General features: G+C 46.3%; 1 protein-coding gene across 23 annotated transcripts in view; it reads right to left on the minus strand.

The window, feature by feature from the left end:
• Positions 1-25,418, minus strand: part of SIPA1L2 (signal induced proliferation associated 1 like 2) — a 247,224-nt gene that overhangs the window by 137,564 nt on the left and 84,242 nt on the right. The gene's annotated exons all lie outside the window — the stretch shown is intronic.

A 25,418-nucleotide genomic window follows, 5' to 3' on the forward strand; every position in this document is an offset into this window, starting at 1 on the left:
ACACTCGGCTGGACCCTTGGTACCCAATATGCAAACACCTACACCACACACACTTAGAGAAGAGGAAGCCACAGCACTGAGACCCCGAAGAGAGCCATCTGACATCAACGTGTTAAGTGTGGCAGAGCAGGAGTCTAACCATGTCTGCCTGGCTATATGCAAATCTGCACTACTGCCAAAAAAGAATACATACTTAAAAGTATATGATTGAAATAAATAGACACGCCATGTGCATAGACTGGACAACTTAATATTGTTAAAATATCAGTTCTACCCAATGTGACCTAAAGATATAACTCAGTCCCTACCTAAATCCCCATGATGTGCTCTGTGACTAGAAAAATCCATCCTGAAATTCATACAGCATCTCAAGGGACCTCAAATAGCCTCTTTTTCTTCCTGAAGAAAAAGAAAGCTGGAGGGCTCCTGTATTGATACAATTTCAAAACTTACTACAAAGCTACAATAATCAATACAGTGTGGTTCTGGTAGAAAGGCATGTGGATCCACAGACCAGATACAGAATCCAGAAATAAACCCTCATGTGTGGGTCCAATGACCTCTCAAGAGGAAGACTTTCAAGAGGGAAAGCAGAGTCTCCTCGGCAAATGGTGCTGGACAACTGGACACCCACAGGCAAAGGAACGCACATCCTCACACCATACACCCAAACTAACTCAACACGGATGAGAGGCAGAAGCATCAAGAGCCAGAGCTACAAAATTCACAGAACTTTAGAGGAGACACAGGTCAGAATTTTCACAGCACCAGATGTAGCCATTTCTTGGAGAGGACGTCAACAGAGGCAAGGAAAGCAAAATTATGAAGCTGACCTTTATCGAAACCAAAAATGTCTGGGCATCAAAGTTCACTACCAGCAGACTGATGGGAAAAGGCAATCCAGGAATGAGAGAAAGTATTTGCAAATCATACATCTGATGAGGAAGAGCCAAAAGCACACGCCATCCGCACTGACCCCAGAGGCTGGCATCAGGCTTGGCCATCACCACCACACAGGGGTCCTGCTCATCTGGCAGGGCAGAGGCCAGCGCTCTGGATCTTTCAGAAAGAAGACCCTCTGTTCCAGCATCTACACGCAACCACTCAGTGAACCCTCCCATTACATGCTCCCCAACCCAGCTTCCACCTTCTTACAATGTCAAGAACGTCCCCACATCTGAATAGTATAAGAAAATAAATTAGTTGCATAGAGTATCTGCTGAGCTTTGACAAATGGAATAAATCAGGTGTAACTGGTAGCTTTATACTCATAGTCTAAAATGGCAATTGACCCTTAAAAATATAATATGATACGACAGGAGGCAATTACTTCCACTGACAACACCAGGGTTTGATCCTACAGGAATGTATCTGATAAGAGTTCCTGATCACCAGACTCTAAGCTGTAAGTTGTGAGTCCGTGAGTCCAAAGAAAGATAAAAGAATTTAATAAACGGCTGTAACATCAAGAAGCTAGGTTCCAAAACTGCCAGAGAGAAGACTCCCAGAGCCTGGGAAACATCCACAGCATGTGTTTTGTTAAAGCTGTCATAATTTAAAGTCTCTCTACACATCTACTGTTTAATCTAATTTTCCTTCATGCACGTTTGGCTTCGGCTCAAATCGAATCAACATTTCTATTATAAATCTCTATTTTCACATTTTTCTGGTTTGATTGTAAAACGTCTTTAGTCTGAAAGATGACATGAGCAGAAGCCTGCATGTTAATGCTCTTCACTGGCAAAACGGTTTCACTACAAAACCAAAATCACAGTTTTCTGCAAACCACATGTCTGAAAGTTAGTCTAAAGCAAAACAAAAAATAAAATTCTATAACGTATTCTTCAATTGCAAATTTTCTCATTCTTAAAAAACAAAACAAAACAAAACTTCTGCTAGGTATATCACGCACCATGAAACAGTGGCCCAACACTGCCAGATGCCAGTCATGACTCTTGGCATCAAACACACCCCTGGTAGTAAGGGATTCAGCACCACACCATCGTGACAGCTCTTTTCACAAGTACTCAGTACTGTGTGCATTACAAATGTTGAAGAGCAACAATAACAAAACCTCTACTAGTCATTTCTACCAGGGTTACCAGTTTTATACATGTGTGCGTGCTAAGTCGCTTCAGTCATGTCTGACTCCTTGCAACTGCATGGACCAGAGCCTGCCAGGCTCCTCTGTCCATGCGAGTCTCCAGGCAAGACTACTAGAGCAGGTTGCCATGCCCTCCTCCAGGGGATCTTCCCAACCCAGGGATCAAACCCGAATCTCTTATCATCTCCTGCATTGGCAGATGGCTTCCTTACCACTATGCCCCCTGGGATGCCCCAGTTTTACACACATTAAAGCAGAAAAATAAGTGAGGCACACTCCACGTAAAAGCGGTTTAACATTCAGTCAGAGTTACAGATACCACAGTGCTGACTGTCTTCCCCGAGGCCCATGCCCTGCAGCTCCAGCAGGAGAGAATGCTCTGACACTCACACCCAGCGTGTGATGGGAGCCAAGGCTAAGGGCACATACATGCGGCCTGGACCTGCGGATGAGGCCGGCGCTCTCCAGACCCAGAGGACAGACCTCCATCGGAGAGACGGGGGCTGCAAAGGGGAGAAAACCACACGATGGGACCCAGGAACCAGGGGCCGCCCTCTAGCTCCTGTTGCCGGGATCCCCACCATCACCCTCATCAGCACTGGCAACACGGCTCTGCCTCAATACTCGGAAGCAAGGCATCCTCGCCAGTTCCTTACATACGAGGATGGTTTCACGGCTCTGCCTCAGTACTCGGGATGTAAGACGTCCTCACCAGTTCCTTACACACGAGGATAGTTTCACGGCTCTGCCCCAGTGCTTGGGAAGCAAGACATCCTTACTAGTTCCTTACACATGAGGACGGTTTTCAGCAAGACGTCCTTACCAGCTCCTTACACACGAGGATGGTTTCAAGGCTCTGCCTCAGTACTCGGGAAGTAAGACGTCCTTACTAGTTCCTTACACACGAGGATGGTTTCATGGCTCTGCCTCAGTGCTTGGGAAGTAAGACGTCCTCACCAGTTCCTTACACACGAGGATGGTTTTCAGCAAGACATCCTCACCAGCTCCTTACACACGAGGATGGTTTCACGGCTCTGCCTCAGTACTTGGAAGCAAGACGTCCTCACCAGTTCCTTACACATGAGGATGGTTTTCACATACAGAAGATTCTTTAAGGAAAACTGAAGGGAATCCAACTTAACAGCAAGGAGTCCACGATGGTCAACACCATGAACTAGATCTAAGGGACCAAAACAAAGCCCCACCCCACCATGTCTCTGTCACAGCTTGTAAAGAAACGCTCCCTGCACTCTACTTCGAATGGTACTCAATGCCAGTCACAAAATCCCAGAGACTGAAAGCAAAAGTCAAACCTAAGAGGAATTGGGCTACAAAATAAACAAGTCATTGGGCTGATAGCTCACAACACTGATAAGAGTCTGTATGCAGACTGGTGAAAAGTTATGAAAACAAACCCCAAAACCTAAGTTCTAAGTCTTTCTCACATAACTGCAATATTCCTGTGAGTGACTGCACTTTAACAAATGAAATAAAAAGCTCTTTTGCCCCCCCCCCAAAAAAAAAAAGAAAACCTGAGCTGACTGACAGAAGCAATAGGTAAAGAGACGCAGATGAAAACATTAGAAACCAGTCTCTCTCGTGTGCGAGTCTCTAAAGATCTAACGGCTTAAATGTGAGCATTCTAAAGACCGCGCTGTACTATTCACTGGAGGTCAGTACAGTGGTACCGAGCAATTTGTCATTTTAGAAGCTCCTGTCTCTTGGAGCAAATCCTATTTTGATCAATAAAATTAAGAAATATCCATGTGTAGACAAATACAAGACGAAACCAATAATAGGACAAGAAAAACCCTTGAGTTGCTTAAAAAGAACGAAAGTAGCAATCCACCGGTCTTTGTGTTCACGCTGTAGTTTCAGTCGTGTGCAACCCTTTGCGACCCCATGGACTCGAGCCCACGAGGCTCCTCTTTTCCACGGGATTTTCTGGGCAAGTATACTGGAGTGGGTTGCCTTGCCCTCCTCCAGGGGATCTTCCTGACCCAGGGATCAAACTCGAGTCTCTTGTGTCTCCTGCACTGGAAGGCAGGTTCTTTACCACTAGCGCCACCTGGGAAGCCCTCATCCTTCTTTTTATAGTTCCTATATTAAATATATACTGACATTCCCAAATAAAAACATGAAGTCAAACAGGATGCTTCCTGAACTGGGAACATTTTTAATTTTCCTGACTTAAAAATTCCTAAAACTTGACATTTCCGCCCACCGTCCTTGTTTGACAGGAGATTCTGTGTACGAGTGGCTATGGCATCAGCAGAGGCTAGACCCCCAGCTGTGCAGCCACTGACGGTGTGACTTAGGCAAGTAAACTGAAGTTTTTGAGCTTCAGTTTTCTCAGCTGTAAAATGGAGGTAATGACAGAATTGACCTGAAGATTAACCCTGGTGATGCAAATGGACCTCAGAACAGTGCTTCCCCTGAGCGATGAGTTCAACAGTCCTCAGCTCAGTTTCCTCCTGAGCCTAACACTCACCTAACATGTGACAAGCTATCTCTAAAAAACGTGGTTTCATTAAAGTCACCCTGCAAACTAAGGGAAAAATATTCTGGGCGTGACCTTTTTAGTCAAGTATCATTAAAGTTACTTGTGACAGTCTCCTGCATCTCCATCAGTGACTAAATGCTGGCTTCAATCCCCACTGCGGGTGTTAGTTTAGTCATTAAGTCATATCTGACACTTCCAACCCCATGGACTGTAGCCCGCCAGGCTCCTCCATCCATGGGACTTTCCAGGCAAGAATACCGGAGTGGGTTGATATTTCCTTCTCCAGGGGATCTTACTGACCCAGGGACCAAACCCATCGGTCTCCTGCGTGGCAGGCAGATTCTTTACCAACTGAGCCACCAGGGAAGCCCGCGTTAACACTTGCTAAGTATGAATCCCCAAAAGTCTCAGTAATGTCATGGGCAACAGCATAAGCTCAAACACTCCACTCCAGCGCCGGTCACCAGGAAGGGCTTGGCATACCTGTCTGCTATGAGGGAACAGGACAGACTCCACAGCTGAGGCGGAGGAGGAAGGGGCCCAGAGGAGGTTCAGGCTGTTTCCAGCACAGCCAGCCTGGCGTGGCCCGGGCCCATCTCTGAACCCCACACCCTGACACCCCCTTCTCAAAGGTGGCGGAGGGGAGGGACTGACCTGAGTAAGGGCTCACACCTAGAGAATTACTCAGAAGAGGAGCGCTGCTGTCAAAGCGATTTCTGCTCCTTTCAAAGCACCTTCTTCCAGGAGAACACACCTCTGGGACGCACAGACCGCCTTTCCAAAAAACCCACAGCCACTTTCCACCAGTGGTACTCAACCAGCATAACCTAAAACTCAGTACCTAACCTTGCTGGTGTCGAGCTGCCCAGACAAAGAGACTCACTCTAGAAAACCTGTCAGCGCTTTCCTTAGGCTCGTATTTGCTCTGCATAAACCTGGAATCCCCTACGTGTAGTGTGCTGCCACTGCACATAAGCCCCAGAATGCACGCATACACTCGCACTGCACACACGCACCCGAGAAGAAAGAGCTATTTCCAGACCTCTGTGGCCCTTAGAGGGGCTGTGGCTCAGCGGTAAAACATCTGCCTGGCAATACAGGAGACACAGGAGATGTGGGTTCCACCCCTGGGTTGAGAAGATCCCCTGGAGAAGGAAATGGCAACTCACTCCAGTATTTTTGCCTGGGAAACCCCATAAACCGAGGAGCCTGGTGGGTTCCAGTCCATGGGGTCACAAAGGAATGAGACCCAGGGGTTGCCTAAATTTGGGGTAGAGGGCTCAACCTCTCCCTGACTTGCTTTACCAGTCCACTAAGAATGCCATCGTGGGAGGGCTGACTCACCAGGCATGAGGAAGACAAAACCTGACCCTGGTATTTAAATCTGCAAAGTGTAGAATATGAAGTGATTTTTCCTAGTTTTGTCATCTGCTCAGACCAGGGACAGATGGGATACGAGTTTTGTCTGCATTGCTTTCAGTGCATCCTGAACCTGTCTGACCTTGGCTGCGAGTGCTGCCTGCGCAGTCTGTCTACGGCACCCTGGAGGGAGCCGCCCCTCCTGGGCCCCTCTGCAGAGCAGACAGGCAGCTCCTCCACTCGGCGTCTGCGGTCTGCAGTCTCCAGCCCTCTCCTGGGTTTGTCACTGTAAGGAAAGCAGCAGAAGCGCTGGACAAAGGTCCCAGCTATGAATCATATCTCTCGGCTCAGGGTGGCCAGCTGACTTCTCAAGCAAGGCCTTGAGGGTTCAGAAAGAGTCCCTCCCAGTACTCCATCCAGGGGTGAAAAGATGCCGAGGTTGAGGGTCTCGTCAAACGCGAGGCCAGAATACTCCATCTCAGTTTAACTTCCTCATTTGATAGATGCGGTGGAAATGAAGTGGATTCCTTAGTCACGCTGAACCCAGAAAGCCCTTTTATCAGGAGCAGTGAGGGCTGAAGAAGAGATTTCCCTTCTGCACTACTTAGGAAGGAACTTCTTGGGTGATTCAGTACTCCATGGAGGGAATCAGGGCCCAGATGGCCTTAGCCTTGAACCATAACCTTAGAAAGGCTGTGCATCACTGCGCTCAACCTTGAGCTGGACAGAGAGCAGAACACTCTCACTCTATGTGCGGGAGAGAGGCTGAAAGGACTGAGGAAGCAGCTCTTCCTCAGCTCTGCATGCCCCATCCGCAGCCTTCTGGAAGCAGAGCTGGAGGCCCGGAGCTGCACCCTGGGGCCCGTGTCCACCCACCAGGAGCCTGAGGATGGTGCTCAGGCATCAGAAGGCCCCAGTGACCTGGCAACCAGAACTGCCTTGATTCTACCGGGTTCCATGATGAACTGCTGTTTTTGTGCAGAGGGGAAGGCCCAAGGAGGACCAATCTGGAGATCCGTGGTGCACCGGAAGGCCTGCACTTGCTCCCTGGGTGCGCCATGGCAGAAAAAGCCCAGCCAAGCCCCAGTGCCAAGGCCGGAGCTGGGCAGTCCATGGCAGCAACCTCTTTTCTCCCTGTAACTCACAAGGTCATATCAACAGCACCCACTGGGACAGCCAAAGAGCTATGAAACGCATAGGAGTCTAAATTCCCTTGAATCCTTTTCCACACTTTCATTTGCGCAGCTGCACCTCTGCACTGTTGCTTCAGACACCACCTGTTCCCTCCCTGCAGACAGAAACCCCACAGGCCGAGGACCCTGAAGTGAATAGGGAAAAGAAATATAAGGACAGAAGCCAGCCAGGGTGTCTCCGCTGATACACAGAAGAGTTCCAAGGAAACAGCTCTGAAGTCTACCAGATAAGCTTAACCAAAACACATCTGAACATGTAAAACCCCTAACAGCTTCCTGCATTCTAAGATCTCAGTGCCAATAGGAGTTTCTTTAAGAAATGATATCAAGAATTGATTTTTTTCCTTCATCTAAAACACTGTCAGGTTTACTGACAGTGGACAACCCCTAAATTATTTTCTTGCCTGTATCTGAATCTATGCACTAAAGTAGTACGTTAACACAATAACTCTTAGACAATAAAAGTGCTCAGCAGGATTTAGTCTTTACTCCTTCATCAACTTACCTGCTCCTTTGATGCTTCTAATTGACATTGATGAAGTTCAGGGCAGGCTGCCCCCTAAAATGTCACTTTGGCATTTTATTATTTTGAATTAAAGTTATTTGAGAAACAGCCAGTACAAGAAGGACACTCTGACCCTCCTTTGTCCCCTGGAAAGCAAGAAACAAAGCTCCCATGGGAAACATCCTCCCTGTGCCCGGAGGGTGGAGGGCACCCTTATCGCTGGAGAGCGGGAACTCGGGCAGAGGAAGCTGCGTAAACAACTGTGTTGCTCCTTCATGAATCTGCTACTCCAAGCCTAGACTCTCTTTGTTCTGTCAAACCTCCACAAATAACTGCTTGTCATGTACATCTGCAGCGATGTAACTGGCCCTAGAGATTATCATACTAAGCGGAGTCAGTCAAAGAAAGACGAATACTATATGATATCACTTATATGTGAAATCTAAATTACTACACAAATCAAACACGTCCATGAAACATAGACTCACAAACACAGAGAACAGACTTGGCCAAGGGGGAAGGGAGTGGAGGAAGAAAGGATTGGTAGTTTGGGGTGAGCAGAAGCAAACCAGTACATCGAGGGTGGATGAACAGCAAGGTCCTGCTGTACAGCACAGGGAACTATATTGTATCCTGTGATAAGCTGTAATGGAAAAGAATATGAAAAAGAATATATTTACACCTATATAACTGAGTCACTTTGCTGTACAGTAGAAATTATCACACCATTGTAAATAAACTCTACCCCAATACAATTTAAAACAATAAAATAAAAAGACGTGTAAACAGCTTGTTTTGGTCACTTGTTAGGTGCCATACCTCTGGGGCCTCTGTGTATGAAATTAGTTTTTCTCCTGTTAATCTCTCTTATGTCAATTTGATTATTAGACCAACCAAAAGAATGCAGAAGGGAAGAGGAAAATTTCAAAAACCAAAGAAATTGTGAAAGAAAATCACACCAACACTTTGAGAAACCAGTCTTCACCGTACCTCACAAACAAGCTATCACCAAGATCACTCCCTATCTAAGAACAGTCCATCTGCTTGACCTGGAGGAAAGACAACCTTGATACTACAGATAAACAGAAAGCAAACGGGGCGGGGAAGGAATGTGCAGGCGTCAGCCGAGCCTCTAATCTCTATTTCTGTTCATTGTTTAAAAAACACCTACCCAAACCCACAATAGACAACACAAAATGCTGTCATTCCTTTTTAAAAATCGTGTTGAATCTAAGAAAGTACCCTCTGAATATTTAGCATTTGTAGGTAAAGATGTAGTAATTTGGGGATTTCCCGGCAGTCCAGTGGTTAGAATTCAGCACTTCCGATTCAGGGGGCCCTGGTTCGATCCCTGGTTGGGGAACGAAGATACTGTGTACTGAATGATGCAGCCAAAAAAAAACAAAAACACACACAAAGATGTGATCATTTAAAGCTATTATGATAAGTACAAATAGCACTGCTACCACTTACTTACGTCATCGTGGGAAAGTGGCTCAGACAGTAAAGAATCTGCCTGAAATGTAGGAGATCTGGGTTCACTCCCTGGGTTGGGAGTGGCTATCCACTCTAGTGGTCCTGCCTGGAGAATTCCGTGGACAGAGGAGTCCGGTGGGCTACAGTCCATGGAGTCGCAAAGAATAGAATACAACTGAGCAACTAACACTTTTACTTTTCCTCAGGGCTTCCCTGGTGGCTCAGGGGTTAAAGCATCTGCCTGCAATGCGGGAGACCGGGGTTCGACCCCTGGGTCGGGAAGATCCCCTGGAGAAGGAAATGGCAACCCATTCCAGTATTCTTGCCTGGAGAATCCCATGGACGGAGGAGCCTGGTGGGCTACAGTCCATGGGGTCGCAAAGAGTCAGACATGACTGAGCGACTTCACCTTCACCTACTGCTTAAAAAGGGTAAATTTCATTTTATAGCGAGTTAAGCTGCAATCAGATCATTTCAAAGATATGCAGTGTAAATAACAGATCCTGCAGTTTTAACTAATTCAAATTTAAATCTATGTCATACGTGGTCCATTTAGTCAAGGCTATGGTTTTTCTGGTGGTCATGTATGGATGTGAGAGTTGGACTGTGAAGAAAGCTGAGCACAGAAGAATTGATGCTTTTGAACTGTGGTGTTGGAGAAGACTCTTGAGAGTCCCTTTGACTACAAGGAGATCCAACCAGTCCATTCTGAAGGAGATCAGTCCTGGGCGTTCATTGGAAGGACTGATGCTGAGGCTGAAACTCCAATACTTTGGCCACCTCATGGGAAGAGTTGACTCATTGAAAAAGACCCCGATGCTGGGAGGGACTGGAGGCAGGAGGAGAAGGGGACAACAGAGGATGAGATGGCTGGATGGCATCACTGACTCGATGGACATGAATCTGAGTGAACTCCGGGAGTTTGTGATGGACAGGGAGGCCTGGCGTGCTGCGATTCATGGGGTCGCAAAGAGTCGGACACGACTGAGCGACTGAACTGAACTGAACATGCTTGAAAGTGTGGACATTTCATCCATTAGAAATTATTCATCTCTAGTAGGTCCAATCACATGATGATTGGAAGCAGAGTGCACCTTTAAAGAAGTTCTCATATATGGTTCATAATTATTTTGTCTTAAAGTTCTAAAATGCATCAACCTCTGATAATAAACACAGGACCAGAATAACCTTCATGAAGCACAGGTCTGATCACCACAGTCCTTCAGAACTTATTAAAATCTCTGGTTGTTTCCCTTTGCCACAGATCAAACGCAAATTTCTCAGCATGGCTATCAGGAGCCCCAACAACCCAACCCCAACCCCAATCTATAGCATTCCTGGCTATCCAAGAAGCCAGAGTATCAGTCAAAGGAACTTAAGCCAAACTGCACAGAGGGATGGGGAAAAAGACACAGTTGCCTCCCATCTATGGTTAAGTCTTATCAAGGTGTCTCATTTAATTCACACAGCAATCTATTGCAGAAAGAACTATCATCATGTGTACAAAGGAAGAAATAGATCAAAAGTAGCTAAGATCACACAACTAGGAAATGATCAAGCCAGTGTCTGGTGGTCTGGGCATAGCCACCTCATTTCCAGGAAACCGCTGAGCCCCCCCGGAACTGCTCCTTTCTCCTACTCACAAGTAGTCCTCCCAAAGCCTATGCAAACCACCCAGGGCTGAGAACAGAACAGACTTGTTTGTACACACTGGCATTTGCACATGACAAAAATCAGGCTTGCCACCTACTAATTCCCTTGGCGACAGCAAAACAGCTATGTTTTCCAAGAATCTGCAAGAAGCTATTTTAAGTACATTTCATAAACGTGTGCTCCTCCAGGACGCTCGCTCCTCCAGGACGCTCGCTCGGCTTGCGACAGCCCTCCCCAGGATCTCTGTCTAGCACCGGCCAACCGCCACTGCGTCTGAAGGCAGGCCCACAATCGGCTGCTGGGAGATCAGACTCGAGAGACCATGGCAAAGCCACAGCACTTCTGTTTTCACCTGAGGTCTATCCAATTAACAAGAGAAAAATGTACCGTATATAAATAAGTGAAATTTGAATGATTTCCTGAAAGATATTTTTTATCATGATATAAAACAATTGATGCTTCAGAAGATTGGAATTTCTAACTTTGCCATAATATTTTCCTAACAAATGTTTTACATATGGCCATAGGGCTTCCCTGATGGCTAAGACGTTAAAGCGTCTGCCTGCAATGTGGGAGACCCAGGTTCAGTCCCTGGGTTGGAAAGATCCCCTGGAGGAGGAAATGGCAACAGACTCCAGTACTCTTGCCTGGAAAATTCCACGGACAGAAGAGCCTTGCAGGCTACTGTCCACGGGGTCACAAAGAGTCGGACATGACTGAGTGACTTCACTTCACTTCACAGGTGTCCCTGGTGGCTCAGTAAGTAAAGAGACCACCTGGGTTCAATTCCTGGGAGAGGAAGACCCCCTGGACAAGGGAATGGCTACCCACTTGAATTCTTGCCCGGGAAATCCCACGGACAGAGGCGCCTGGTAGGCTATAATCCATGGGGTCACAAGAGCCAGACATGCCTTAGCAACTAAACCACCACCATACACGTAGAGGGATACAGAGAAGCATTTGCATTTATTTATGTAAACCCAGCCCCCTTCACAAATCTTCCTTCTTTCTGCTATAAAAATTATATTTTTATCCACGCCTACATGGAAGAGGCATTGAACTGTTTCCACGCTCTGGGACATCTTGGGACACAGGGAATGTTTTACATGATTTATTTTCTAAATATGAAAGTGCTTAAATGACAATAATGACCTTAACCTCTCCAAAATAATATCTGCCCTGACATACATGAAACAAGCTTAGTCAATGAAGTTAAGAAGTATGATAGCTGGAATCATAACAACAGCTGCAAACATCCCCACCTGCTGAGTCAGCCTATTTCACTATCAAAAGGCGCCTAATAACAACCACAGCAGTGGTACCAAGTCTTCCTAAAGGAAAAGAGACAAACGCACCCCAGTGCCTGGAATATTCTCAGGCTCTTATCTCAATCAAAACAAGCTCCTAAAACTGGCCCCCTTTCTCTCAGGCTGTAGTGTACCCACTCCCTGTATGTGAGCATGGAGCCCTCTGCACTCTGGGTAAGCATGGGCATTCTTTTTAAAGGAATTATCGGGATTCACACATCTGTACACAGGCCAGACCCAGCAACAAGGCTGCGTGCTCCTTTCCGAACTCTCATACTTTACAACAAGGTAGTTCCAGGCTTCCCTGGTGGTCCAATGGTTAAGAATCAACTTTGCACCAGTTCAATCCCTGGTCCAGGAAGATCTCATATGCCGTGGAGTAACTAAACCTGTGAGCCACAACTCCTGAGCCCACACTCTGGAGCCTGCCAGCCCCAACTACCGAAGCCAGTGTGCCTCCAGCCTGCACTCTGCAACCAGAGAGTAGCCCATGCTTATCGCAACTAGAAAAGGCCTGCACAGCGACAGAAAGCCACCACAGCCAAGAAATTAAACACATAAATCTTAAAAAGAAAAAAAAAAAAAAAAAAACCATGGTAGTTCCACTTGCAAGCATGCATTACAATCACAAGAAGCCTGGAGCAACTATTAAGCCCAGGGATTCTGACCAGACAACCCAGGGATTCAGGGAGCACGCACTGGTACAAAGCTCCCTGCAGTGGAACACTGAGAATTTGGGGCCACAGACAGTGTAACTGATTTCCAACTTCTCACTTCTCATACACATTTCTCATTTAATTTTGGCATGTGATTCAAAAGTTTAAAAGCTCAGATATCTAACAGGCTCAGGTGGGAGCTAGGTACCCTAGGAGAACCAGAGTTGACTTTGGTTTTTCATGAGTAATCTGCTTACCTTTAAAAAAAAAAAAGGGAACAGACAGAAAAATCAGTGATCATACATAAGATCACCGCCCTTACAGAAGCTGTGGCTTTTTATTTTTGTCCGTTTTCTTTTAACCGCTTGTCATCCCTCCCCCCAAAATTGAGAAGTCATAATTACCTTTTGACTCTGATAAAGTACAAGAATTATTTCTAAAAAAATTTAAACTGTCCAGAAAAAGGAAAAACTTATGAAGATGTCCTTCTAGTTTTCTAATAATGATTTACATGTTCACAATGTAACAATAATAGAATTTCACCACACTACAGACACAGTGTTATATAAATACTATAGACACAATAGTGTTCTCTTTTCAATTAGTATATCCATGACTTCTTTCCATGTCAATAAACAGCCATATTACTTCTTTTAATAAGTGACTGTTGGCTTCCTTTACGAGCTCAAGTTATGATGCCAAAGTGTCGGATAATGTTCAGAACACAAACTATTTACAGGCTCAGTGGGGGTTCCAGTCTTCCCTCCTTTGTCTGGTATCACTGATAGAGGAAGACCAGCAGCCACGCTCCTCAGGTGGCCAACTGCAGGTCGGTTAGGAACTCTCAGATCACAAAAATGAAAAAATCCTTCTGATCTGCCAGCAGACCCAGAGCCAGGTCTAAATCCCAGGGCTCACAGAAGCTGGAGGGCTCCAGACAAGGAGCACGGAGTAGCCCCATGCTCCTGAAGACTAGGAAAGCGCGGGGTGCGGCTCCCAGGCTCCCTGCCGCCCGCTGATCCTCAGCGTGGTCTCACTTTTGCCTGTGAAGACGTCCCTCACCTCAGAAAGCACCTCAACTCTTGATACAAGACTTTCCTTCCCCACTGCCCGGAGAAGAGAGACAGTCTAAAAGGCCACTCTGACTCTGAGATTTCCTCCCTCACCAACTTACCACTTCTCATCTACTTTAACAAAAGGGTTTCATGGCCCACTCCTCCTCAGTTAGAGTCAATGACTTTACGAACCTGCTGCTTTGTCTGGTGAGAGATGTGGAAGGCAGAGGCTGCCCAGCCAGCCATCAGTGACAGGACTGGTCACATGGCCCCAGACAGCCCCACGCCTGGCTCTCAGGAAGGTGCCAGGTGTGACCAGGTGTGACCCAACACACTTCAACCTGCTCCTCGTGGGGTAACGGAAAGCCCCAAGCATGACACGCTAATGACCACAAGTCACTCCACTCAGGCTGTCCCAGGGACTACGCCAGGTAGTGGGCATTCTGGAAGACAAAACTCAGCTCCTCAAAACAGTATGTAGTCCAGGAAAGGGCGAGGCAGAGAGTGCTACAGTATTGCTCTGGGTATTGGAGAACAGGCTGCATGGCACTAAGGAAGCATCAGGAAGAAAGCTGCCTCGAGAAAACAAGAGATGGGGCTGGTCAGGAGAGATGCTCAGAAGCAGTGAAACCTCCTTCACACAGAGGAGGAGCAGGAGGCAAAAGATGCACCTTCTGGGCGGCAGGAGCGGGTGACAGTGCCGAGGCAGGACAGAGCAGCAGAGCCGTGGCCAGGGCTGGGGGCTGGCTGCCGCTGAGAGGACCAGGGCTCTCAGGAGAGGGGACAGGACTTCAACGGCGGTCTGCCTTCAGATGCAGGGAGCACAGGTTCGACCCCTGGTGGGGGAACTGGAGTTTAAGAGTTTACATGCCCGTGGTGCAGCCAAAACAAGCAAAATCCTTTAAAAAAGAAAAAAAAAAAACAAGGAGGCTGAAGCCTTATGGCCCAGGGCTGTGTCTCATGTCTGCTGTGTGCTTTCACAGGCAATGAGTCCATGGAGACTGACTGTTAGGAAGACAGGGGGACTGGATATTTCCTTGAAGGAGGCTTCCAGCAGCAGATCAGTCAGGGCTCCACCAGGGAAAGAGAATGAGCAGCGCCTGTGTAGACACATACAGGGAAGGGGAGGAGCTGGTTTACACAACTGCTGGGGGAGGGGTGGGTCCTGGCAAGTGTGAATTCCAAGGATGGGCTGGAAACTGGAGACAAGAGCCAAGCGGAGACTGCAGTCCACACACAGAATGCACTCTTCCTCCAGAAAGCCTCGGGTTGGCTCCGAAAGCCTTGGAACCTACGGGATGGGGCCCGCCCAGATCACCTTCTTTACTTAAAATCTCTTTTAGTTAAGACTGCAGAAGTGGGTCACATCTACAGAACACCTACTCAGCAGCACTGGGCCAGCACCCTCAACCGGACAGCCAGGCGTCACAGTCTAGCCAGGGCAACATATTAAACTGGCCATCACAAGGTGTGTGCTATCTGCTGAGCAGGAGGATGAGCATGTGGCTGAGTGACGCACAGGAGGCAGAAACAGGCCAGAGACGAGGGCCCAGAAAGAGGGAGCCACCAGGGCGCCTCAGGAGAGGGAGGGATGCACTGGAGGCTGGAAGGGGTCATGGAAGCTGGGGGCTGGAGACGTCACACTGGGACCCAAGAAATATTCAGGAAGCGTCTTCTGTAGCGACTCAGAGACAGGATTCTAGATTCCAACACAGATTTACTGATAAACTACCACCTACCCCCTACCCAACTCTAAAACGCGTAAGCTGGGGTGTCTGTCCTCAAACTCACAGTCTAACTTTGATGAGTCAAACGACAATAAAGGACCATATACAGTTAAAGGGCAAGTTTGGGCCAATAGATTGTACAAGGCTAGCGTGGTCAGAGATGAGCAGGGAGTCGGCAATGGCAAGGACACACTGGGTGAGGTGTGTTCTCTGGGGCAAGGAGCAGGGGCAAGAGGGGAAAATGGTCTGGAACTTTCTGTCAGCGTGCCAATGAATCATAGAGCGTCTGAGGAAATGGGCAAGGAGAGAGCAAGAATGCTGGTTAGTCAAGAAATGTTTCCTGGACGGGAGGGTTTGTTGCCACATCAGGCACCAGGCCTGTCCCACCCCCAGGAGTGCCAGGTGCCTGCCAAGAGGGCCGTCACTCTCTCACCCGGCCTTCCAGAACCATTTAAACAGAAGATCAACAAATGCCTTTTTCCAAACCAACTTAACTTCTATATAAAGCTAAGGAATTTAAGAAACATACTTAGAGATGCAAGGTACTGTTCACAGGCTACCGTTTCAGGACTAGACATAAAGAATATTAGTATCTGCATGAATGCGCATGACACACGTCTGGAAGGATGGGCGAGAGGCTGATGGCAGCAGATGCTGCAAGGAAGGGAAGTGAGAGAAAAACAGCTCACCAAATATGCTTCGGACCATGGGAGTACATCTCTCCAAATAAATAGAAGGCTAAATAAATAAGTAATAAAACAAACTCTGGCCCCAAACCTTGCCTCACCTCGCCTAAAAGAAAACAGATTTTTGTATGTAGGATCCATCACTGGAATAAATAACAACAGGAGATTACTATCCACAGGTTAGCGAGAAGCTGGCTTCTCGGAGTCACATCCAGGTGACCCCTGTGTGGGAACACAGCCCCTGTAAGACACAAAGCCTTTCTGGATGAGGGGTCACAGCGTGACCAGTCACTCCAAGGGACAGAATCACAGGTCTCTTTCTAGTCATGTGTGTCTAGAACCTCGTTTTCAAAATGCGTTCTGAGGATCACTTTAGTGACGGTGGACAGAGCAGAGTGATGAAAAGTAAAATCCATGAAAAAAATCAATCTAAGAGTGTCAGCACCTCCATCAACTGAACCACATTATTACCAAGATTTTCTTGGAGGCCTTCTACGGTGTTTAATGAAACAATTCTTGTTGATAAGTGATGAACCAACAGTCCACATTTCATTTTCAAATTCCTTCGTCTTCATGCAGTTTTCTCCAAAACACTAGAGACCTGGCCAAGATCTCTCACCTGCAGGGCTGCGGCTGACTGTGAGTCAGGTGGAGGCACAGACGACTCTGCTGGTGGCTGGTTTAACACCCGTGCTGTGCAAAGGCCACACAGGGTAGCCTGAACTAGGGCCTGACACAGACTGTGTGCCGTTATTCGCTTAGTCGTGCCCGACTCGCTGTGACCCACAGACTAGCCTGCCAGGTTCCTCTGTCCGTGGGATTTTCCAGGCAAGAATGCTGGAGTAGGTAGCCTCCTGCAGGGGATCTTCCCAGCCCAGGGATCAAGCCCACATCTCTACGCCCCCTGCACTGACAGGCGGGTTCTTTACTACTGCCACCTGGGAAGCCCTGACACTTGATTGGTGGTCCCCAAATGGGATTCCTACTCTTTTCAATCCTCCTAAGAGGAAGTAAGAAGCCAATTTTCCGGAGAAGTAATTACGCAATACATTTTTTACAGACAAGCTTTTCTACAGAGCAATTACTTGAGCAAAGGAAAATAAATATTAGTATGAACATTGTTATTAATAATCACGCATACACTGGAAGCAGAGCCCGAATCACAAAGGTGCTCACAGAGTCTGTAAACCACAGATTCGAGAACTGGATGGTTTCCTCCTGCAGCTGCCCTGTTAGCAGGCTCACAAGATTGGGGTTTGGTAGAATAAGCAAACACAGCTGAAGAGCCACCCCTCTACCCCAGGAAATATTCTCAGAGACACAACAAACAACCTCACTCACCACCTCTATTTGCTTCCTACCCTGTGTATGCTTTCCTCAACTCACAATCAGGATGAAAGCCAGAATAGCTGTATTGTTTGGCGTTTGCCTTTCTACAATATTAAGACTTATGGAGGATGAAACACTTGTTTCATAACCCCCAAGAGTGATCAGCTCAACTGACACACTTCATCCATGTATTATTTACACAAACATTCACTCTGCGTCTAGCGTAGGGCAGGTGTAGCTAAGCCCCACAGGGACAGTGGGGAGAGGGACGCAGACAGGCCTCTCTGTCTGGTCTGGTGATGACAGGAACGTACTGTCCCACGGGATCCCAGCTCCCTGAACTGGTCTGGATGGCAACCCAGCCAGGTCCTCGCGGGGCCGCTCACGACACCTGGGCCAGGTGCTAAATAAGCAAGGGCGTTGGCTGCAGTGGAGTGTGCAGAGGCAGGAAAGGGCACAGAGTCTGGTCCATGCAGGGGCTGGATCTAGCTGGATCCGGGTTGGTCCAACGTGAATGCAAGCGTGCTTTAATCAGTTTTGCTGCACTCCTGGATTAAGCTCTTACCTGCCTCGTTTTATACCGTTTGCTCAGGACTGCAAGTGAGCTGACATGCGGAGAGAAGCGGAGCCTCATCTAACATCTTGGCAGCTAACAATCAGTGCTTTTGGTTCTTTACTTGGGCAGAAACATGGTAAAGCAATACACTAGTTTTGGAAGATAAGCCTGGACAGTATGAAAATGTTCAGTCTGGGCACAGTGTTTAACCTTGGAACTGCACCTTAAGCATCAGCAGAGGAACAGAACACTCTGCTAGCCACGTGCCCACTGCAGTTTATAAGGAATCACAGAAGGCGCCTGAGTGTGGGCAGGTCTCTGAGAACCTTAGTTTCTTGACCAGGAAGGCCCAGAGACCCTTCCAGGTTTCCTACAAGATGAAAACTTCTCATAATGATACTAAGATAGGACTGGCCTTTCTAAACCCTTCTCAAGTAAGCAATCGGAGAAGGCAATGGCACCGCACTCCAGTACTCCTGCCTGGAAAATCCCATGGACGGAGGAGCCTGGAAGGCTGCAGTCCACGGGGTCGCTGAGGGTCGGACACGACTGAGAGACTTCACTTTCACTTTTCGCTTTCATGCATTGGAGACGGAAATGGCAGCCCACTCCAGTGTTCTTGCCTGGAGAATCCCAGGGACGGGGGAGCCTGGTGGGCTGCCGTCTATGGGGTCGCACACAACTGAAGTGACTTAGCAGCAGCAGCAAGTAAGCAGTGGATTCTCTAACTACACAACAATGGAAAGCTGATGCCGAGGACTTCCCTGGGGGGCCGATGGTTGAGAATTCACCTTCCAGTACAGGTGATGAGGATTCAATCCCTGGTCAGGGAACTAAGATCCCACGTGCCACTGGGCAACAAAGCCCATGCACTGCAACTAGAGAGCCTACATGCCGCAACCACTGAGCCTGTGCACTGAAGCCAAGACCCAGCACAGGCAAAGTAAAGCTGCTTCTAAAAGAGAAAGCACATGCCCTTGAGAGCCCAGATATCTGAGTAGAGGGATCCACGTCAGTTTCTAATGCATTCATAATTATACCAAACATGATGATGTTCATTTAAAAAACTATGCCAAGTGATTAAGATGGGCATGGTATTTGATGAGAGCTTCTATTATCTGGGAAACTCAAATAGGACACTTTTCCCTAAAGATTACAAAACACTGAGGTCCTGCATGTGTCTAAAATTCTAGGGGATAAAGGGAAGGGGCTTGGGCACAAATGTGGGAAGAAAAACTAAGCCTTTTTGGTTCTTTTAAGCTAAAGATCAAGCTTACATTTTCAGCTTGAAATGTACGAAAATAATTAGTTATTTTGTTGTTCTTCTTGATTGTTCTTGTTGTTCTTCAGTACTGTTGTTCTTCTTGATCATTTTAATTTTGCTTCCATATGTGCCTAACTCACTGCATTCTGTTGTCTTATCATAATAACCTGCAAGGAGGAAGGCAGACTGGGTCACTGCGAAGCCCAGCCACACACAGACTCTTAGTAAATACAGTTGGATAATGGTAACTGTGATAATGAGTCTTTTTTTCATTCCTTCACAGAAACAGAATAGAAACAGAATAGCTGTTGAAATGCCTGAAAACTCTTAACTATGTATAAGATGGAGTTTAGGATTTTTTGATCTGCAGCTACCTACTCTCACATTGGGTTTTTTGTTGCATAAATTATTAATAATGCCAATTCATCAGTTTACCAAATGGCATCTTGCTGTATTCAAAAGCGTGTTCATTACTCAAAAGACCATCTGTCTAAGACTTCAACAGAAGGTTTAAATAATCACAATCTAGTGAAGAATGTATGGTCACATTATATCAAGTCAAATATTTACATTTCCCAGTATTTTAAATAAGAACATTCCTACCCCGCCATCTACCACAAGTCAGCCTTAATTACTATGCCTTTTCTTTCTTTTGTTATTTTTATCCTCTATATTTTCAAACTAATACAGAAATGGCAAGGATAGCTTTCACTCAGGCAAATAGGACTGCCGGTCACAAAAGTCTGTGTAGCACCTTCATTTAGACAAGAAATAATCCTAACAGCAGCAGTATTTTCAACCAGAAAAGCATTCAACAGTATTACACAAAGCACAAAAATATTTTAGAAAAACAGCTGATTCTGCCTTTCTGAGCATTAATAATTGTGGTCATTGTTGCTGCCGCTACAAGCAAAATCAGTTGCCGTCACAGCTCTGCTGGTCTCATATCAAGGAACCCAACACTCCTGTCATCTTTGAAATGCAGATAACAGAACCCACCGCTGGGCAAACTCTTTTCCACCTGGGCTAGTGGTACAGACAAGAAAACTCAAGAGGTATATGGGTTAAAACAGACAAACAACAACAAACAAAAGGGCCTGTATTCAAAATGTCCTTTAAAATGTTCAAAAACATGGATGGGACTTCCCTGAGGGTCCAGTGGTTAGGAGTCTGCCTTCCAATGCAGGGAGGGCTTCCTGGTGGCTCAGATGGTAAAGAATCTGCCTGCAAAGCAGGAGACCGGGGTTCAATTCCCGGTTCAGGAAGATACCCTGGAAAAGAGACTAGCTACCCGCTCCAGTATTCTTGCCTGGAGAATCACAAGGGCTACAGTCCATGGGGTTGAAATAGTCAGGTACCGCGGAGCGACTAACACTTCTACAGTTTACTTCACTTTTCTAATGCAGGGAACTCAGATTCAATCCCCAGTCAGGGAAATAAGACCCCTCCCACATGCCACGGTGCAACAAAGCCTGCACGCTCCAGAGCCCATGGTCCCCAAGTAGGGAAGCCTGCACACCACACTGAGAAGCCCTTGCGCTGCAACATGAGTAGCCCATGTGCCTCAGCTAGAGAAAAGCTGCACACTGCAACAGAGGCCCAGTGCAGCCAAAAAAAATTATATATATATATATACATGTCAGGAAAGAAATCAAGAATATGGGAATAGGAAGGAAAAGGAAAACAGGGGAAAGGGCAACATGGAAGAGATGCTGTTAAATCAGTTAATCAGGCTCCAGCTTACAGCAGCGAGTGCAGATGAGGAACAGCTAAACAAAAACACAGAATTGAGAGACAGGCAAAGACAAGTGGAAACTGCAAGGACTTCAGAGAACAAGCATCGTGAAAGGAAGGGGAATCCTCTTCCCTCCACCTACTATCTGGGTGGCCTTGGAGAAACTACCGTGAATCTTTGAGCCAGCCTCCCCATTCATAAAGGAATAATAAATGATGTGGTGTGACAGGCAGGAAGATTCAATGAGATAATATGATGCTCGTGTTTGGCCCTCCAAAGAGAAAATTAAGTTGATTTCTCCTCTCATTTTCCCCTTGAATGTGTTCTGCTTTTTAAATGATCCAAAACAAATTTTTCTCCACATACAAGATGAAAAAGTGAGATCTGAAACACTACACAATTGAGGGTCACTCAGACCTTTAATATCCAAGGACTAGAGGGACGCTGAGCATGGCTGCTAGCGTGTTGACTGCTCCACGAGGCACTGATACCACAAACCGAGGGCGCCGAGCAGCAGGCATCTGAGCAAGTGGTGGAAACCAGGCCCTGTGCCAGACTGGAGAGGTGGGCGGTCCTCACAGCTCAATCTGTGAGAGGAAGGAGGCTCAGGGCCCAGGGCGCAGGGGAGATGGGAGCGTGCCTCAAACAACGGTTCTACTCTTATCTTCAAAGAGAGAAAAAGGGCCGCGCGCTCCAGGCTGCGCAAAGCCTCACAGAGGGTGATGGATAAACAGGTCTGGCCAGAGCAATCAATTCATGTTTAAGCAAACAGTAAAAGCTATAGCTAGAAAGACTATTTAGCAGATGCGCTGAGCATTAAAAGCAAGGTCAAGGAACTGTAACTTTATCTTGAAAGCCCCAGGTTTTCAAGTCAGAGAAGGGTTTTGATTATAAACAGTATTTAGCCCTGTACCTGACCAAGAGGAATCAGTGATTAAAAGATAGCTTTCAAGGTCTTCCCTGGTGGTCCAGTAGGTAAGACTTCACCTTCCAACACAGGGGTATAGGTTAGATCCCTGTTCAGGGAGCTAAGATATCACGTGCCAGGAGGCCAAAAAGCCAAAACATAAAACAGAATCAATATTGTAACAAATTCAATAGACTTTAAAAATGGTCCACATTAAAAAAAAAAAAAAAAAGCTTTCATCAGTATCAGTAACAACATGCCTATAAACAACATCACGTTTTTCTTGACTCTTGAGGTACAAAGCTGAAACCAAGGGAGTGCGGCTCTCACTGACTTCATAAGCATTTGCTGTATAAAAGAATGCATAAATAAATGGATTACCCCAGGAAATGGTGTCAGGGGAAGAAAACAGGAGAAAGAAGAGGGGAAGAGGCAGGACCAATGAAATTGAAAGTGATTTCCTGGAAGTGACAGGCTCTAGGCAACACAAGAGTAAGAGGCCTCACCCCAGGCCCAGCTCCAGACGGGAGGTGGCCGCACTGCCCAGGCCGAGAAGCCCACCCGGACGCTGACACAGGCAGGGCCCTACCGGTTCCTGTATTTACATTCTTTCCCTCTCTGGCAATTACTGGATGTTCTCCTCTTCTTGCAAGCATGCACGCATACATGCTAAGTCACTTCAGTTGAGTTGGACTCTGCGACCTCACAGACTGCAGCCTGCCAGGCTCCTATGTCCTTGGGATTCTCCAGGCAAAAATACTGGAGTGGATTGTCATGCCCTTCTCCAGGGGATCTTTCATACCCAGGGATCAAACCATGTCTCTTAAGTCTTCTGCATTAGCAAGTGGGTTCTTTACCACTAGCACCACCTGGTAAGCCATTTCCTCCCCTTACAAATGTATATAATATACATATATATATCAGTTCAGTTCAGTCGCTCAGTCAAGTCTGACTCTTTGCGAACCCCTGGACTGCAGCACGGCAGGCTTCCATGTCCATCACCAACTCCCGGAGCTTACTCAGACTCATGTCCACTGAGTTGGTGATGCCATCCAACCATCTCATCCTTTCTCATCCCCTTCTCCTCCCACCTTCAATCTTTCCCAGCATCAGGGTTTTTTCCAATGAGTCAGTCCTTCACATCAGGTGGCCAAAGTATTGGAGTTTCAGCTTCAGCATCAGTCCTTCCAATGAAGATTCAGGACTGATTTCTTTTAGGATGGACTGGTCCAATTTCCTTGCAGTCCAAGGGACTCTGAAGAGTCTTCTCCAATATCACAGTTCAAAAGCATCAATTCTTCAGTGCTCAGCTTTCTTTACAGTCCAACTCTCACATCTATACTTGACTACTGGAGAAACGATAGCTTTGATTAGATGGATCCTTGCTGGCAAAGTAATGTCTCTACTTTTAAATATGCTATCTAGGTTGGTCACAGATTTTCTTCGAAGGAGCAAGCATCTTTTAAATTCATGGCTACAGTCACCATGTGCAGTGATTTTGGAGCCTCCCAAAATAAAGTCGCTCGCTGTTTCCACTGTTTCCCCATCTATTTGCCATGAAGTGATGGGACCCGATAGCCATGATCTTAGTTTTCTCAGTGTTGCGTTTTAAGCCAACTTTTTCACTCTCCTCTTTCACTTTCATCAAGAGGCTCTTTAGTTCTTCTTCACTTTCTGCCATAAGGGTGGTGTCATCTGTATATCTGAGGTTATTGATATTTCTCCTGGCAATCTTGATTCAAGCTTGTGCTTCATCCAGCCCAGCATTTCGCATGATGTACTCTGCATAGAAGTTAAATAAGCATGGTGACAATATACAGCCTAGGCGTACTCCTTTCCTGATTTGGAACCAGTCTGTTGTTCCATGTCCAGTTCTAACTGTTGCTTCTCGACTTGCATACAGATTTCTCAGAGGCAGGTAATACCTGGAATACTCTGGTATTCCCACCTCTGGGAGAACTTTCCACAGTTTGTTGTGATCCACACAGTCAAAGGCTTTGGCATAGTCAATAAAGCAGAAATAGATGTTTTCTGGAACTCTCTTGCTTTTTCGATGATCCAGCAGATGTTGGCAATTTGATTTCTGGTTCCTTTGCCTTTTCTAAATCCAGCTTGAACATCTGGAAGTTCACAGTTCACGTACTGTTGAAGCCTGGCTTAGAGAATTTTGAGCATCACTTTGCTAGCATGTGAGATGAGTGCAATTGTGCAGCAGTTTGAGCATTCTTTGGCACTGCCTTTCTTTGGGACTGGAATGAAAACTGACCTTTTCCAGTCCTGTGGCCACTGCTAAGTCTTCCAAATCTGCTAGCATATTGAGTGAAGCACTTTCACAGCATCATATTTTAGGATCTGAAATAGCTCAACTGGAATTCCATCACCTCCACTAGCTTTGTTCATAGTGATGCCTCCTAAGGCCCACTTGACTTCCCATTCCAAGATGTCTGGATCTAGGTGAGTGATTACACCACTGTGTTTATCTGGGTCATGAAGATCTTTTTTGTATAGTTCTTCTTAATATCTTCTGCTTCTGTTAGGTCCATACCATTTCTGTCCTTTATTATGCCCATCTTTGCATGACACGGTCTGTTGGTATCTCTAATTTTCTTGAATATTAGAGAATATATACATTTAAATCCTCTTCAACTATAAAACTCATGTTAAAATTTGACCTCTGTGAATATTTCCTCTCTCTGTTACCAGACTCTGAATTCCTAGCACACACATAACATTTCCATTGACTATGGAGCTGGAGCCATCAAAGAGTGACCACAACAAAAATTTTCTGATTAAGAACAAATAAGGCATCAACAAAGTCAAACTTCCACGAACCTCTTCATTCCTGAAATTGGGCATTCATTAAGCATTTACTAATGGGCAAGGCCCCATGGCAAGCAGTGAAAGATACATAGACCCAAAGCTCTGACTTAAGGAAACTTATAATCCACTCAAGCAGGCAAGATGAACAAAGCCATCTTCCCACAACACTGCTTTCAATTTCTTCTCTAGAAAATATGGGTTTGTTCTTGTTTCCCCCCCGCCCCCAACAGAGTAACTATTGAGGATCAAAATGGATACATTCGATTTTAAATTTCTATCTTGATTATCAGTCTGTACTTCTGAGTGACAGATGTTAACAAATGCAAAAATTATTTAAATGCAGTTACCAGAGAAAGTCAGAAAAGAAGGAGAACTCTCTAAGTAAAATAAGGCACATCAGTGGCAAGATTGCTTTGGACCTTCAGTAACAAGACAAATATGTTCCAATGAGAGACTGGCTCACATAGGAAAAGTCACAGGAAGGGGTTCTGCTAAAAGAAGGGATTATAAAATAGAATATTTACATTCAAGGTTCTATTTTTAACAAATTTACCTTAATCCAATCTCTCAAATAAGGAAGCCT

This window comes from Ovis aries, chromosome 25 (assembly GCF_016772045.2).
Source record: "Ovis aries strain OAR_USU_Benz2616 breed Rambouillet chromosome 25, ARS-UI_Ramb_v3.0, whole genome shotgun sequence".
NCBI lineage: Eukaryota > Metazoa > Chordata > Mammalia > Artiodactyla > Bovidae > Ovis > Ovis aries.